We start from the raw sequence: 14,493 nt of genomic DNA on the forward strand, positions 1-14,493 counted from the left end.
GTTCAAAGCAGCTTTAAGAGGTCATATCATGGCCTTCTCAGGTAAAAAAAGAAACTACAAAAAAACACTTAGACAATCTTTATTCCCAATTAACCCAAGCTGAGCTATGCTACTATCAAAAATCTAGTTCGACCAACTTACGTCTGGTCTTCAAAATCAATAAAGAAATCACAGAATTTGCAGCAGGGACCATACTTAAATATAAAACAAAACAAAATATAATAAAACAAAAATATATCAAACATCAAATAAAGCTGGCAAAATGCTAGCCTCATATTTAAAAACCAAAAAAGAAAAGTTTCATATTTCCCATATCAAGGATAATCATGGTTTATCACATCACAGATCTGAAGATATACTTGATTGTTTTAACATTTTTTGTATACAGATCTATGTACTCCTGAAAGTCCTATCCCTAAAGAAAATATTACATCATTCCTTAACATCAGTCGAGCATCATACCCTCAAACAGATCTTTCATACCTAGATAATGATATTACATCCTTAGAGATCGTCAAAGCTATTAATGGCTTGGGCAAAGGAAAAGCACCAGGTCCTGATGGACTATCCACTGAATTCTACATTAACCTATGCTTAGCTCCAAAACTTACAACACTGTTCTCATACTTTATATCTCAAAAATCATCATCTGGATCATTTTCAGAAGCATTACTCATTATATTCCCCAAACCAGATAAAGACCCTACAATAGTAATTACCGTCCCATTTCCCTCATTAATATTACAATTTTTGCAAAGATTCTAAATAGAATTGAATCTACTCTCCCCTCTCTCGTTAATCAGACCAAACTGGCTATGTAAAAGGACGCAACATTTCCTCTAATGCAAGGCTGTTACTTAATGCCATTAACTTAGTTGCTAAAGATAAAAAAGATAAACAAGGCTACGCAGCCATTGCATTGGACACAGAGAAAGCATTTCATTGTGTAAATTGGGACTTTATGTTTCCAACCCTACACTGGCATGGAAGTAGTGATAAGTTTGTCTCCCTGGTTAGACTTCTCTACTCATCTCCTAAATCCTCTATCTATCTCAATGGCCAAGCATCTTCCTTCTTTCCCTTACTCAGAGGAACTCGACAGGGTTGGCCCTTTTCACCCATACTATATATTCTCTCACTTGAACCATTATTAGGACTAATAAGATCTAGCAAAAATATCCTGGGCATCCAAGCCGGTGCCTCATGTACTAAAGTAGCGGCTTATGCGGATGACATCATTATTCTTATTGAAAATCCCAAACTTCATCTCTCCAATCTGCTTAATGCTTTATCTCAATTTGGTCAATTATCAGGATAGAAATTAAAGACAAATCAGAAATTAAGCCCTTAAACTCAGATTGTCTTAAACATGATATTGATGCCTTTGGCCTTAAATGGTGTAGTGTCTCTATTAATTATTTGGCTATTCGTTTTGCCGCCAGGATCCAAGATACTGTTAAATTTAACACTAAGATCTTACTAGACACTCTAAAAGATCTACCATCCAAATGGTCCCCCCTCTACCTCTCCTTGTGGCGACGTCTAGATACAATTAAAATGATGCTTTCCCCTATTGTACTATACTATCTGCAGCTTCTTTCTGTTCCCTTATCTCTTTCCTTCTTCAAATCTATCTATTTCACTGAACTTTCAATGGGGAGTAGGAAGGACTAAGAGAATTGCCTTAGCTAAATTAAAGGCACCTTATGAAATGGGTGGGGTTAGATTTCCAGATTTCAAGTTATATCATTCTGCATTTCTCCTATAACAATCCCGCCACTGGTTTGCACACCCTGAAATCTCTGACACCCCCACATGGTGCACCATAGAGAAATGCTCAGTTTATCCTCACAACGTCACTGACCTCGCTTACATATTTAAACATACATCCATTAATGTCTTGGATGCCATTTAAGCATCCGTCTCAGCCCTACAAGTCTATCTTTTCCCTCATACCAAAACTCCTAACAAATACCGCTCTCCTTTAATATGGCATAACAAGAACATTGTGATCAACAATAAGGCCTTAAATCGCATATCATGGATAAAAAAAGGATTTCAATTAATTTAACAAATTATTAATGGCCCTTATATTCTCTTCTTCCAGCAGCTAACATCTCAATTTGCCATCTCCAAAGCAGATTTTCAGTATTACAACAAACTTATTAATTCCTGCCTAGATGCACTTAACCACTTCTCTAATGAGGCTCTTTCTCCAGATGCGTTCAGATTACTACAACTTACTATGTTCAATGATGTAAGAGCCACAAAATGATATAAAAAGCTCACCTCTACATTTGAAGTTTGTTCTGTTCTCCATAAATGGGAATATGACTTAGGATGCAGTTTTGATGATCATATTTGGTTCCGCCTGTTCTCTAAGGTCAATAATATATCAGTTTCAGCAAACATAACACAACATTATTTCTTCTTTATTCATAGAGCCTTTATCACCCCAGTTAAACTAACAAAAGCTAAACCTAATTATGATTCTAAATGCTGGTCATGTGGTTTCTCCCCTGCTTCATATAAGCACATGTTCTTTGAATATCCTTTTTTTTTCAGGTTTTGGCAAGATATTTGGAAGTACATCAAACTTATCTTCCGTGTTAATATTCTGTTATCCTTCCTGAATATATTTTTGGGAAGTCTGGCCATAACAACAAACATCTCCCCTGAATCAGCCAAACTTTATGATCTATTCATCAGCATAGCGTTGAAAAGTATCACTGCTTACTGGAAAGACTTTCGTTCTCTATCTACTAGAGGATGGTGGAACTCTATCTGTCACATTCATAGAATGGAACTATGCATGGCCAACAATTTGAATACAATTCCTAAATATAATGCCATGTGGTCTTTCTTTATTCATTATCTCAACTGTTTCAATGTAACTGCACATGGTACTTGGACCGATGTACTCACGTTTAACCCTACGGAGAGATCTTTTATTTTTCTTACTCAAAAGACTACTATATCTAATTATTAATATTGCAACAACAATCTGACTATATATCAGATTATAACCATTTTCCCTCCTTAACCTCTTCCCTTTAATTTCCAGTTTGTTCCTGTCTGTCTACCAGTCTGTCTCCCCATTTTTCTTTTCTAATTCTCCTTAACAGTATCTCTACAAACTTCTAATAACAAGTTGCTCTTATAAAAATGTGTACTCATCTAATGTAATTCAACACCTATATACTAATATTCAATTATTTAATGAAAGTTAATATGCCATCCAATTCCGTTACTTGTTAATATTGTAAACTTCTGTTGATTATTGGTTTCATGCTTCACTTGAAGTCTGTAACTTGCGAATACTTGTATTATCATTATTACTTTAAACAATAAAAACTATTCAAATAAAAAAAATATATATCATTGAGTTGTTGTGAACAAATGCAACATCCAAGGCCGTATGAGTAACCACTGACCAATGGCACACCCGTTTTGTAATAGTGTCAGCAAATGGTGGTGCTAGCCAATCAAAACTGTGCTGACGATATTCATGAAGTGACGTTTCATTTAGAGGAAAGGACAATGGACAAAACCTGAGATTATGGAATTGCCAATGAGCATTTATAATATATAGAATAATATAGATGTTTGCTTCCTAACATCCAATCAGCAAGCTGTAGCATTGTTTTTTTATAATTATGACAATGTATTGTGTTTGGTTTATTACCCTTGATGTAACATATGGTTTTTGCAAATGTCTTGTACCTTCTACCAGCCAAAGTGATTAAAGCCGGTTCTTCGTGCACCTTTGTCCACTCCATTATTTTTGGATAAGTGAGTTTTTGGGAGTTTGAATTCACTTGGAGACCCCAGCAAGATTTCCAGAGTCTTCAGAGGGTCAAACGCTCCTGGCCGCACCCGATGGATGGTGGTGTTGGCCCATCAAGACCGGAATCTATGCACACAAACAAGGAGGTTGTTAGGTGCTGAGTTCTGCAAGAGTCCTGCCCGACCTCACTGGCAATACGCTGAATCCAGGGGAGAGGAGGCAGTGAGGGCGGTTCCACCATTAGAAAACCTCAGAAATCCTAGAACGTGAGTATGCCTGTGCACAAAGAATAACAGCATTGTATATATGTACAATATGTTGTTTGTTTAAATGTTGAAATAAGAGGAAGAAGTGAAAAGAAGACATCTTTGGTGAATTAGGGAGTAATATCTCGGTGATATAAGGAGGCCACATGGTTGTAGATTAGAGGTTTTATAAAGAGATATTGAAGAAGAGGATACTTCTCCTGTAATGAGCGAAGACAGCATTGTGTAGTTTAGCATTTTGTATATGAAGAGGATACTCTGCAGAGGCGGAAGGACATGCTGTGCAGAATAGGGGTCAGACGAGGACCTGGTTTTTGCTTTTTAAAGGTAATATTTTGTTGATTGTGTTGATATTGTGTTGGCCTTGTGTAAGGGCTGGCACAAGATTATTTTTGTAAATAATAGTGCTTGGTAGTTCTTTAAATATTGAGGTTGAGGCTTTGTGAGCATGTTATGATGAATATGGAAGGGTGAGAGTTGAATGTGTTTAATAAGAACTTTGGGTATAGAATAAAAGTGATTTGATTTAAGGGAAAAAGGGATATGTCGGAAGATGTTCCCAGATCAGTGTCCATTATAATTGATAAGTAATAAATATTTTGTTACATGATGGATTCGTCATTAATCCACTGTGTCAATCATTCCCTCAATATCAGGAGAAAATAGTAAACTACAACACAGAATGGGCAGATGAGACTGTGGGTAAATGTCCAATCAGGGTTCAAGATCCAACCAAAGTGCTGAGCAGAATGTCACCCTTATGCCCCATTATGGTTCAGTCTGATGCATTCTTACAGACAGAGACCCTTCCAAGATGGCTGGAAGCTTACAAATCCGAAACACCACCAATATGGTCACCAAGGAAGCCACTTTACGCTAGGTACAGGAGACTGTGCAGCTCATTACGAACTCAAGGCTATATAAACCCCACCCTGGGTTGAGTTTGTGCTTCGCGTTACTTTGCGACTACATGAAGCTTGACGAATGCATACCTATGACCTGATCCTGGTTCCTGGAGACCTGCTTCCACTGTCCTGTTCATCCCAGTAACCTGTAAAAAGAAAGAACGAAGGCTTATACATTAACCCGAAATGACAAATACATTAATGTGCATGCCAGGAAAGTAGCACACATTTAAAACTACAAGCCTGTGAAAACAACGCGGCTTCCACAAGTACAATAACATCAGCATGCAAACGTAAGCGCGCACTTAAGCAAAACCTGTGAAGATCAGGCCGATTTTTAAAACTTGTTGAAGGGACTCACACTTCCCAAGCCCACAGTATGCACATTTGATGATTTATGCACACCATATTCACATTAACTTTCCCAAAACAGCACAACAACCTCTGGCACGGGAATCTCTGCTGTCATCATGCTCTAGGTTTGTTCCCAGCCCAGCCCAATTCTGCAAGAAAGGGAAAAAGAGGAAGGATGCTAAAACAGCTATTGAGATTAGCAGCAAGCAGTTATCACTGCTGGGCAATCAAAAGAGACACTAGTATCGATAGCACAAGCAGGAGGAGGCCACAGCTGGTGTGTGTCTTCCACCCAGTGAAGTAACTGGAAGGAACCTGCATCAGTGCTATAGCTGGCATCCCATTTTGGAATACAGCTGCTTTACATGCATACATAGCACCTAACCGTGTTGGAGTTATCTAGGAGGTAGGTCACCTGCTGTGCAATCCCTAATTTCATTTCTATCTCTTGCAGGAAGTCATCCCAACATCACAAAACATCCTACCTCTGTTGCTGCGAGCACGTGAGAGCGCCTCAGAGCGCACTACCCAAGGTGTCATCCCAACAACACAAAACATCCTACAACTCTTGCTGCGATAACGTGGGAGTGCCTCAGAGAGCTGCACATGGTTGTGTCAAGGAGGGGGAGGCAGGATAGCCTGGGTATGCCAGACAGAGTGGGTCAGCAAATAGCAAGGAGGGAGGATGTCCCGAGTGTGTGATGGCCTGCCAGCATTGCTTATGATTCAGTACATGGGATGAAGAATAATTTCATGATCACGTTGAAGGTGAACAGTAAACGGATGAGGAGGAGTTACCAGGCCCCTGGTTCCAAGTGCATCCAGTAAATGTGAGGAGAGAATCACTATATAGAGACAGACTTCGGCGGCTATCAGGGTACATGGCCGTGATAACAGAGAAGAGAGCAGGGAAATTATCCACACGTAGAAAGAAGGGTATGCAGTTTCCCTTGTTAAAAAAGGTCACAGGATTGGCTCAGTACGTGCCGTGGTCTCAGATGGATAAAGATAATTTAATAAATAAATGACCATCCCTCACAGCAGGCACAGGCGAGTGGATTCAGGAATTAGAAAAAAGAACTGCAGGAATTAATTTAGTTGTAGAGGTGACATTAAATGTTAATTTGCTTCAATATTGGGGGAACAGGGAGATGATCTTTGGAGGAGAGCATGATATGCAGGAGTAACAAATGGTAACCATCATGATGGGCAAATATGTGGAAGGCATTAAGGGTGATGTATCCAGACACATCAGACATGAGCATCATTATGACACAGAAAATACAAATAGATGAGGACCCCACACACTACATTCAGGAGATGAAGGAAATGTGGTGCTTAGAAACAAGAGGAACATGGGACAAGAATGTCCCTATGTTTTACCATATTATGCGGCTGATTCATGGAATTTGTGCACAGAAAAACAGGGATTTGTGCGCCATTCTGCCTGCAAATCCCCATTTGTTAAACAGGGATTTTCAGGCAGAATGGCGCACAAATCCCCGTTTTTCGGCGCACAAATTCCATGAATCAGCCACTTAATGTCAGGGTCTTCCTGAAGATGTACAAGCGTAATAACAAAAAGTAGTAGGGATCGAGATGAAACAGTGGCCCGAAATACAATTGCACATTTTCCATTTTTGTAGGTTGAAACAGGAGAAGGAAAGGAAGAGAGGGAGAGAGAAGAAGCTAAATTGGTGCAAAAGAAATTGGCATTACAAATGTGGGAGAAGACCAATATGAGCAAAGTTACCAGCAGGCAGGACCAAATGGGATATAATGTAGGGATATAATGTAGGGAGGGGAGGACAGATGTATTATCCAAGAGGAAGGTGGAACTCAGAAAGGGGTAGGGTAAATCGATTTGGGTACACATTCAGAGGAGGATTTGACAGAGGTGGAGCTAGTTTTGGGAGCTCTGGGAATTTTGGCAGACAATGTTGGACAGACATTTCCAAACTTAACAGTGCAGCCACAGCCTCAAATTCAGCAAGAGCAAACACATGCCTTGCAGATACAAGCACAGCAAACAACACACAAATGGGACTAATACCAGCGTGCGTTGTACCGCATTTTGGTGGGGTTATCATTACAGGAGCGAACCCCCTTTGTCTACAGGTGCAAGTTTATACCTACAATAGGGTTACCCACAGAAGGCTTTGACGTGTCCCATATTATCAGTAACTCCAGTACCGGAAGAGAAACCAGGGGTAGGGGTAAGAATAGGAAACAGGACATTCTCTTTCTTAGTAGACACTTGGGCGACTACATCTGTGTCAGAGAGGAGGTAGGTCCTTATCAGACATGGTCATGGACATTCAGGGATTTTTTGGGGTTAAGATGGTGGTTCCTTTGACAGAAGATATACTGGTTACAGTAGGAATACACACAATGCTAGCACCCTTATTATATACTCATGAAATACAGCAGTGAACATATTGGACAGAAATCTGATGAGCAAATTGAATATGACCATTTCTCTCATGGAAAAGGATATAGTGCGCTCTACACAAGGTATTCATTATATGCATGGTAACTACAATGATATGTTTTTAATTTTTTTAACAACTTTATTGGGTTTAATTATCAAGCATTACAAGTGCATGAGAAACCATACAGCACATTAACCCTCTAAATACAGAGACTCTCCTGCCTCTCATGCAAGACCAGAGTAACCAACTAACACATTTACAAACATTGCCTTCCAGTCTGTCTAACCCAACAAGTCCCCAGACTGTCCATTACCTCCCAACCAGTGCATCCTGTCATCACAGCACTTACGTATGCAAGATTGTCCATGCACTGTGTGAATAGTGTCCAGGAGTTCAAACAATGCATGTGTTTAAGCATTCCAGGATGCAAAATCACCAATGGTCTCTCTTAGTCCAAAGTACACAGCCCTATGTCAGATCATTGTCTCTGCCAATACCCATCACTGCGGGTCCACCCACCACGGTGCAACATTAGCGTCTTCTGCTGATTTCCAGGACATCGCAATTCTGTACTTCACCAACACACAAACTAGATCTTTCATTTTTGTGATGTGTCACGCTCCCTTCTTACGCAGAAATAACCCCAATAAAAAGCCTCTGGGGGCCACTCCTTCATGTCTATGCCTCCCCTGGACACCCTGTCTGCAATATTTTCCAAGTACTGTCGGATCACCGGGCAAGACCAGAACATGTATAGGAAGCCTGCTTTGTCCTCTGCACACCTGGGGCATTGCTGTCTAGCTGCTCCCTTAAACTGAGATATATTGTAAGGTGTTTGATGAGCTCTGTTACAATTGTGTATGTTTAAAGCTAGTATCTCTCAAGACTTTTTCAGGATATAGCAAAACTTGTGCCCACTCAGTGGCTAAGAACGTCCTGCCCAAGTCGTCTTCCCGGTTAGCCCGCACCTGCAAGTTTGCAATGTGAAGTCAGTCCAGGAGCAGTTTATAGAGTCTATGAAAGGACATGAGCCCCTTCTGACATACTGTATATTGCCTCTAGCACAACATCACCCTCCATGCCTTCTCGCAGTTCAGGCCACCTACGTTCCATCTCCTGTGTCAAGCTGTAGTGCAGCAGGAATTGATCTCTGTCTAAACCAGAGCGTTCAACTAGTGCATCAGAGTCAGTCATCTTCCCCTCCTGGAGCAGGTCACACAGCATAGCCACTCCACTACTGTCCTAATACCTCTGGATCCCCCAAACATCCCCCAAAAAAAAAAATTAAACATTTTTTTTGAACCTTTTGTTTTTGGTCCTTTTGATTCGACCCTATTGTATTTCAAACCTTTTGATTCGAACCTTTGACCTATAACCATAAAAATCCTCTAACTACTGAGTCTAATCTATGGAAAAACCTTCTAGGAACATTGTACAGGACATTCACAAAGTAATACAACAAGTGAGGGAGGACAACCATTTTGAGGAGAGCTACTGTGCCCAACATTGATAAAGGCAGCCTACCCCAGAATATCATGGATTTCTGTACCTTGTCTAGAGCATCCTGTGTGTTACACTTGTGCATGGTCTTAAGGTTGTGACAAATATTCACTCCTAGATATCTAAAGGAGTCCAAGGACCATTGCAGGTCCAGATAGGGAAGCCAATCAAGTCCCAGCCCCCGCAGGCCCGCCAGCTGGAATAAGTGTGACTTAGCTTGGCTAGAAGTGATACCAGAGAGTTCTGCAAACTGGTCCAGGACATCCAGCATATACCGAAGATTTTCTTCCGGACGGCGTACGCAAGGTAGAATGGCATCAGCATACATAGAGATTACATGCATCACCCCATCTATATATAAGCCAGCATTCACATATTCCGCCCTGAGAAACACTGTAATCAGCTCCATTGTCAAGATAAAGAGAATTGGGGGCATCCCTGCCTGGTACCTTTCTTAAACTCTCACCCAGTGGATATGTGCTTTCCGGTTTTTACCGTAGGCATTGGAGCCATGTAGATCAGCTGAACCCACCTCAAGAAAACACTCCCAATGCCAAACTGCTCCAGGTTGGAGTACAACCAGTCCCATTGGACAGAGTCAAAAGCTTTGATGGCATCTAGTGATGTGACCGCATGATGCTCCTCTAGAGACGAGGTCCTACCTATTATGTGGTGTAGCCGCCTCAAATCCCACGAGATGTTTCGGCCCGGGGCGTAGCCTGTTTGGTCTGAGTGCACTAGACTGCCTATGATGCCCCTCAGTCGATTTGACAAAAGCGCTGTGAGTATTTTACTATCTTGGTTCACCATATACAAAGGCCTATAGGAGCCACATTCTAACTGAGGTTTATTGGGCTTAAGTATTGGTATGATGACAGATTCTTCCAGGCTTCGAGGAAGCGTACCCACCTCGTATGCCTCTAGCAGCATCTCTAGAAGTGTTGGGGCTAACTCCTCTATGAACTCCTCATAATATTCACCCAGAAGGCCATCCGGCCCAGGTGTCTCGCCAGATGGCAGGACCCTGATGGCACCCTTCAATTCCTCTATGGTTATCACGGCAACTAAAGCGTACACTGCTTCCCATTCCAGGTGGGGCAGGGTGATCATTGGCAAGGCCTCCTTAATGTCAAGGTCACCCCTATAGGCGTCATCAGAGTACAATGAGCTATAATATCTGAAAAGGGTGCAATTAATCTCACTCTGTGCTCTTTAAGTGTCCACACACTCATCTCGGATGGCACAGATAATTTCCCAATGCCCCTCGCTCTGGCAGAGCCATGCCAACAGCCAACCTGGCTTGTCACCCCCTCATGTAGTTTTTCCATGTACCTAGCATAGCTAAATTTGCCAATCTCTCCCAGTTCGCTATGCACCACTGACACAGTTCTGTCAGGTCTTGAACAACCACTTCAGAATCCATGTTCCTGCTCTCTGCTGCTTCTAGCTCAGGTTCCACCTTAGCAAGGGTCTGTGCCAAGTGTTTCTGTATGCCCCCATTTTGCATATTGCTTCCCCTCTAACCACCATCTTGAAGGCTTCCCACAATGTGCCCACCCTCTCCATACTACCAGTTGAAAGTACCCTGTTATTGCCTCCCACATGTATTCGCTGAAAGTCTCGTCGTATAGCGCTTCCACTCTTAGTTTCCACATAGCAATGGTCAGTCTGGGCGGCACGCTCTGCCAGGTAAGGAAGAGCGGAGCATGGTCCTGTATTCAGTTGTCGTAAACTCACCCAGGACGTCTGACCCTGTGAACACAATCAATTCGGGTGCGCACCATATGCATAGCTGAATAATGCAAAGAACCTCCAGTGTTCCCATTTATGGCCTTCCAAACGTCAACTAACTGAAAGGACCGCAAAAGGAAGCACAATGCCTTGGCTGGCAGAGTCGGTTTCAGATATTTTGAGTCAGACCTGTCAAAACTCGACCCATATCAAAAAGCAACACCTGTGAGGAGCGAGCCTGGGATATAAATCGTGAAAGAAAGCAGTTTAATCGTAGTTAGGGGGATTTGTGTTGATTATACATATCTCCTTATTCTCAAGAAAGCAATGCAACTGCACAATTCTGCCTTCATCACCCTTCTTGATCTGCAGGACCCGGAAAAGGGACTGATGGCGCTATCCGTATTAGAACCCCCCTGGCATATGCAGAGTAAGTGGAGATCAAGGTGTGACCTCCCCACTTTGTGGCAATTGTTTTTGTCTATCTTCTGTGAAGTGTGTCTCCTGCAGTATTGCCACCCTGACCTTGTGTCTACGCAGGTATGCCAACACTCTGTTCCTTTTGATAGAGCTATTAAGGCCACTCACATTCCAGGTGGCCACTGTCAAGCCCCCTGCCATAGAGTGTGAACTATAAGTGTGTCTCGCTGTGACATATCCCCACTCGCTCCCAACCACCCCGCCAAACCCCAATTGCATCCCCCCCATGGCACAGTAAACACGAGCCAGAGCTCAGTGCCAACAATGGATCCCATGGCCCACTGCATGGACCCAGTGATGTCATCAGTTAGTAGTGTGCTAACTACTTCCACCCCATCTCTAGGCAATGCATCCCGGAGATAGGCCAGATAGTCCAAAAAGCAGAACAAACAAAATGGTAAGCCCCCCCCACCAAAGGCCCAACAACCCCAACAGTTGCCCAGCAATGCACTGCATGCTCAGACGCAACTGCTTCTCCCACATGACCCACAGCCAGCTCCAGCTAGTCGACCAGCACGTAGCAGCCGAATACCTTCAAACTGGTATCCTAAAGTTCAACTCAACAGGGGACATTGACAGCAGCCACTGCAACAAGTCCGTCCATTGTAGACAAAGTACAAACTTTGCGGTGCCTCGTGCCCCACTTTTGAAACATCCTTGCTGCCCTACAGTGGATAGTCCCTCACCAGAATAGACACTTCTTGGGTGTGTCAAACCGCACTGTGTGCACCCGTCAGAGGGTCAGCCGGATGCTGCCTTTCCACTGCTGCCAGCCACTCAAAGGAGAACCACACAGTCAGACCCACGCTGCCTGCCAATACATTTGCAATGCCTCACCGCTCCTCAAGTGGGGTCATCTTCATCATGTCCATCCATGTGTGCGTCTCCTCCGGCCTTTCAAAGAAAAGAGACCTGCCATTATGTATCACCTCTAGCCCGTCAGGGTAAATGAGCATATATTTCAGCCCGACCCACCGCAGCTGTTCTTTCGTGGGACCAAATTGGGCTCTGCATCTTTGTACCTGGAGTGTGTAGTCAGGATAAAGGACCAGTTTGGAATACCCTTTTTGGATGACTCCTCCTTGCCTTGAAAATGGATGAGAGTTACACAAATAAAAATGACTATGAAAATGATGCTTTAGCAAATTGACAGAATACGATAGAACTAACATTTTGACACTGTTACTGGTTATGAAATTAAGGATAGTTCAGAGATTAGGGTGGGACAAGATAATGCAAGGTATACAATAGTTCTCTAGCATCCTATTAATACTGACAATCCACTGGGATTTAAGATTTTAGGCCCGTCAAGATTCTGATTAATGGATCGGGTCTATCAAGGAAGGACAACACATCAGGAGTGGGACAGGATCAGCTAGGCCGGTCGCCGGAACTGCACAGGATCTGCCCTTCTTGTTTCTGGATATTTCAGATAAGCGGGATGCCGAGTTTATCAGGCAAGCATTATGGTGGCAAGCCAGATAGTTTCAGGATGCTTCCCCACACCACAGTGCTCCACTGGGTTGTAAGGATTAGTTGAGGATTAATTATTAAGGATTGAGGCACTAGCTGAAAATGGTTCAGCTACTGCTTGGCCTGGTGATTGGAATCTGGATCTGGAAGGGTGTTAAAGACTGGATGTTGAATTCTGGATCAGAGTGCTTCACTGGAATCATAAGAGAGAGCGTCTATGTGTTGTCAGCTGTCTCTATTTATCCTTTCTAATGACATCACAAAAATGGGTGTATGGGCAGGCTTAACTAAACTCAGCCCTGTGAACTGGGATTGGATCAGAGCCTCATCTCTGCCTTGCACCCGAGTGATTGTATCAAAGACCGATGCTGTCAAGTTTATGGTTTGATTTTTACAATATTTAGAAACCTCCCCTAGCCACTACTATCAAAATCGAATTTTGTCCTAAATACATATTTATACATTTGTAACCTCCACAAAAATCATATACAAGGATTACATATTTTATGGAGTATCTGTTCATCAAAATCCCACAGCTGTGAGACCTTGTTTCGCCTTTTTCAGTATTTTGTCCATTTTGCCTGAAAACATTTTCCAAACTTTTTCCAAATTTCCACAAATATGCATGTTTACCATAGGAATGTGTGTGCAATGTTTAACAATTCTAGCATAAATACAGTTCCCATAAAACCACATATATTGCCATTCCTGTTCAGAATATGCTACACAGTTCCACCACGTTTTGAAATGTAGGGCCAAAAATTAGAGTAACAAATGTGCCCTTTTCATATTTTTCACCACTTCTGATAGCGAGTTATAATTCTCTAAAAAATGTTCATTACATATTCCTTAGCAGCAAATGGTCAGCCTTTTGTCTGTCTCTGGAGGCAAGGATTAGCCCCCACCTTTGGGATTTCCTTCTGCAAGCCTAGTTTATGACATTTTCACATGTCCATTTCCTGGCCTAGGAGAATCTGCCATTGTTCAGTCTCTGGCTGCAAACAAAGTATGTCCTAACCCACAATTATCATGTGTCAGTGAGCATCTGCTGAGAGGAATGCCCTCCCCTTGGGTGGAAACCTGTTTTTCAACCTCTTGCAGGCCCATCCAGCCTAAGTTAATTTCTTAATTTCTTGACTTGAAATCCAGCATAAAACAAACTTGTTGCCTCAGATGACATAGATAAATTACATTCTTAGATTTAAACCTGCGGGATCAAAACATTGAGATCAGTGTTCCTTTCAGCAACAGTCCTTTTATATTTGCTAATCCGGCAGATCTTTAGTTTTAGACAACTTTAAAGTTTAATCAGGAGAGCCCATTTGACAGGGGCTGTCACTCACAGGTAGCCCCGTTTTGCTGCACACAGACTTTTGACAGGAATTGTCATTCACGGGCAATCCAGTTTTGTTGAGAAATGTTTTGCTCTTAACATTTCAGGACCTTGTAACTTCACAGTGCTTCATTAGATTAACTGAATTTTAGCGCCAAGCAAGATTTTGACTGTTGGAAAGAGTTATGTACAGGCATTTTGAAGTTTCAGCAGAAAAGTAAATGTAATTTAC

Source organism: Ambystoma mexicanum, chromosome 3q, assembly GCF_040938575.1.
Source record: "Ambystoma mexicanum isolate Mex_15411 chromosome 3q, UKY_AmexF1_1, whole genome shotgun sequence".
NCBI lineage: Eukaryota > Metazoa > Chordata > Amphibia > Caudata > Ambystomatidae > Ambystoma > Ambystoma mexicanum.